This window comes from Physella acuta, unplaced genomic scaffold (assembly GCF_028476545.2).
Source record: "Physella acuta isolate Inbredline_101_S28 unplaced genomic scaffold, ASM2847654v3 ptg001355l, whole genome shotgun sequence".
Lineage (NCBI taxonomy): Eukaryota > Metazoa > Mollusca > Gastropoda > Physidae > Physella > Physella acuta.
Window position 1 is genome coordinate 309,455 of NW_026732870.1, and position 4,520 is coordinate 313,974.

The window sequence follows — 4,520 nt, forward strand, 5'->3', positions numbered from 1 at the left end:
TATTTTGTAAATTTAAAGACTTTCTATAAATTCTATAAAAATATATTTATATAATACAGACAACATTGTTGATCATAATATTAAAACATGACTAGTCAGTGCTGTTCAAAATGTGACGAAGTTAAGTGTGATATGGCCAAGTACCAAAAGAAAACCCATCGATAAATATATTTATAATTATAAATATTATACAATCAAAACTCAGGTTATCGCTAGTGTTTCCGCTTTTTAAAAATAGCTGAATAAAAAAAAATTACGTGTAGCAGTAATTATGCATGCGTATGGAAAAGGTGTTTTTAGTTTTAATAACTGCGATAATTAATCTTTAATTGTAACTCTTTTCTATAATATTAAACCAAAGTATTGTTTATACTGTTTAAAAAGTTTAAACATATTATCTCCCTTTTGTATGTTCTTATTTTACCCTAAACGCTACAATTCGGTTATGTCCCTTGACGAGATGATTAAAAAACTATAACAAAGTCAACGAGTAACTCAATAGCTTTGATTTATAATTAGAAACTTTTCACAAAAGTACATCGGATACAAAAAATCATCTCAAGATGAAACAAGACCGACGGAAATTTGATCTCTTGAACGTGAGTCGACCAGTTAAAATTATGTTTGTCCTAATTCCTGAGTGGGTTTTTATCTTTTATCATAGGTGGCTCGCGAGTCCTTCTGTTGTAATACGAGTGTAGTACATCTTTATATAAGCTCACATTTGGTGTAGTGAAACGTTTACTTTGTGTAAAGTTAACGTTTGTGATGTAATGTTTGAAACTTTAAAGTAAAGCTTACTTTAAAAGTCGTTAGATAATGTTTAAAGGGAGAGCACTTGATGAACAAGGATGTCTTTATTAAATAATTCTATTTGTTCTATTGGTGGTTGTATAACTATTACAATAAAATAATAATAATAAAAAAAGATAAAAATACTGATGATGAAATATTTTTAAAAAAGTAAAGATTCCTCTTTAGACCAAGCGGCATATGAAGGGATAGTGTGGTCAGCACTATACCCAGCCACCTTTACTTTTCCTAATGTGAGCTAGGTACCCATAAGAGCTGGGTTAACTCAGGGATACTCTACTTATTTGAAACCGGATTTGAACTCAAGACTTTCGGATTGGCAGTCTAACTTTATAATCACTACAAAAAAAAACAAACAACAACAACATAATCCTAAAACAGACAAGGAACAAACCTAACACGACCTTACAGCAACAGTACAGACTATGGTCTAATTATTCTAAGCACGCTAATTATACAATGTCTTCATTAATGAGTGGACAGGTCAATATTCTGTCTCCTCAAGCAGAAAAAACATGCCGACCACCATGAAGTATCTTAAAACAGATTTTATGGAATCAAAATATAACAACTCTACAATGCAGAAAAAAACAAAACAATAGCTTCCAACAAAGGCCTTCGTAAAATTATAATTATTTTTAAAATAATTTAAAAAAAAAAATAAAAAAATAATAAAATTTGTTTTTTTTTTCTATAATTTTAAGCAAAGTTTTAAAATACGGAATTTAAAATGATATGATAAAGAATACTACGTTTTCAGCGTGGTGATCGAATAATGCTGTAGTTTAGGTCAATAAATACTACTACTTTATTTTTAAAACAATCACCATTACCATATTTTAATTCAGCTGAAATCATAAACTAATAAGTAGCCTTGACCGTTCGATATAGAATAAGGAAGATATCAGGTCACCGTTGACGAGAAAGACAAACAATAACACAAAAATAAGTAGACGCTAAGAAGATACGATTTCAATAAAAGAAAAAAAAACGGGGAAAATAAGAAAAAGAAAGAAACAAATACATAGACACTAAGACAAGGAAGTATTCAAAGTTTTAAAAAGAACAACAATACATAAACAAATAAAAGCATGTCAAAACACAAACGAATAAGAAAATAAACAAAACAACAACAGTACTGTAATACAAGCAAACATAAATTAAACAAACAAGAATATAAAAAAGCAAATTTTAAAAAAATAATACAAACTACTTAAAACAAGCGAAATAACAAACACATAAACAAATAAGCAAGCAAAAAAAACAACAACAAAATGGAAATAACAGACAAGCGCAGAAAAACAAATTCATTTACAATGTACCTTACAATTGTCAACTTATTTTTCTGAGGAAATCACTCCCCAAAATAAACTTCTAAACCCAATTTAATCCGATTAATAATGTGCCCATTGTATTAGCTTCGTCCTGTTAACAGGTGTTCCACGTCCCAACAACATTTCATTAGCATATGCTGAAAGATATTTTCAGTACCACAGCCCCAAGACTAGCCAACAGCCACCAAATAAACAAGAGTAGCTTCCCCCTAGTCCCTACCCCCACGCCACTTCCGGTTTGAATAACTTCCGCCCATTTACTCAACCGCCGAAAAAAAAAACCCAATCGACTTTGGGGGAAATAGAAAATTGATTAAGAAAAATTTGGCGAACCGTCGGTCGTCCCCACCCACCGTCCCCCCCCCCCCCCCCCTCCCCCACCCCCCGGAGCTCTTTTACTATGCTAAGTGCAGAGTGACGTGACTTTCTAGCCGTCCAGACGGATTAACACGAGGGCCGGTGATCGAAACTCACCCGGTCGCATTAGCGTGTAGCCTGCGAAATATTGAGATGCCATGAAAAGGTCTGAGAATTGGGGAGCTTTTTTAATTAACGTCCTCTTGAGTAGAGACCTATTCTATCATACTCGGCATCAAGATGGAGATATTCAATCATGGCTAAATCTGGGGTTGGGACCTAACAATCCATTACCAGCTTCTGTTTGGGCTTGGTTTAGTTACAGACTATTTTATGTGGGACCTAATTAATTATTACAAAATATGGTCGTGACCTATCATAATTATACCCAACAGAAGTTGGGACCTATTCAAATATTAAATATATTAAAAATTGTATTTGGACATATACTAAAAAGCATCAATTGTAGTTAGGTTCTATTCAAATATTAACAATTGTAGTTGTGATATATACTAAAATGTAATAATTGTAGTTGGGACCTATTCAAAAATTAACAATTGTAGTGGGGGACCTATTCAAATATTAACAATTGTATATAGGACCTCTTAAAATATTACCAATAAGTGGGGACCTATTCAAATATTAACAACTTTTGTACGGACCTATTTAGTTAAAGCGAACATTTTAGAGACCTATTTAATCTTAACCAACATTATTATTACAAACTTAAACAAGGATCTAATTAATTATTACCCACTGTAATTGGATTCTTTACTAATTATAGCACACATCGCTAGGGACCTATTCAATCATTGCATGCATTAGATTACCATCATGATCATTAATTCCCATTAATAGCCAAATATTCAACCATTGTCCAAATCATTCCTGGTTTCAATTTAAATCCTAATTGTGCTAATTAGCCACGACATTCTGTTGATATTGTGATAACATCCGGGTATGACGAAAGTAATTAATCAAGCTAATTACCCATCAATTTTTCAAGGCCTAAAATATTATACTACTTGTTTATCAATATCTGAATTTATATTTTTAGATATAGTTCGTGTGGCCTCGTGGCCTAATGGATAAGGCGTCTGACTTCGGATCAGAAGATTGCGAGTTCGAGTCTCGTCGGGGTCGAAATTTTTTTTCAATTGGTCCCACATGTTTAGTGACGATTTAATACTACCCACAATCTTTGGTGAACGAGAAAAATGGCCCGTTGAGGAAGGATACACCGGGCGCTAGGTTGATAGTGCTGTCTCTTTTCTCTAAACTAAAACCAACCCACCCCCCCACACACACCACCCCCCACCCCCACCCCACCCACCGCCCCCCCCCAACCCCACCCCCACCCCACCCCCACCCCCAAAAAAAACATGTCTACCGTCCCATTCAACGAAATATAATTATATACTTTTTCCAGTGTCCGCCCCCCTTCCCGAAAATTCTACCCCCGCCCCCGAAAATTTCAATTACCCCCACCCCTCTCCGGGGAGGAAAAAGTCTGAAAGAAACACTGGTGTCGCGCTTAGCCACTACGCGAAGAATTGCATTAAAGAAATTGCGAGAAAACCTCTTTTTAGATTAGACACATTAATTAGGCGGTAATTTTATTATAGAGTATCGATGAGGAAACCACCCCACCCCACCCCACCCCCCCCCCCCACCACCCCCACCCCCCACTCCCAAAAAAATCATGTCTACCGTCCCATTCAACGAAATATAATTATATACTTTTTCCAGTGTCCGCCCCCCTTCCCGAAAATTCTACCCCCGTCCCCGAAAATTTCAATTACCCCCACCCCTCTCCGGGGAGGAAAAAGTCTGAAAGAAACACTGGTGTCGCGCTTAGCCACTACCCGAAGAATTGCATTAAAGAAATTGCAAGAAAACCACTTTTTAGATTAGACACATTAATTAGGCGGTAATTTTATTATAGAGTATCGATGAAGAAATTTCTTTTGAGTTGGGGAGGGGGGGGGGCTCAGACGTTGTTACGCGTGGGGTGGG

At 35.5% G+C, this 4,520-nt stretch overlaps 1 non-coding gene across 1 annotated transcript; it reads left to right on the forward strand.

Moving 5' to 3' along the window:
* Window positions 1-3,574: 3,574 nt before the first annotated feature.
* Trnar-ucg (transfer RNA arginine (anticodon UCG)) lies at window positions 3,575-3,647 on the forward strand. Its single transcript has one exon. It is a non-coding gene; the product is annotated as a tRNA-Arg (tRNA).
* Window positions 3,648-4,520: the final 873 nt, after the last annotated feature.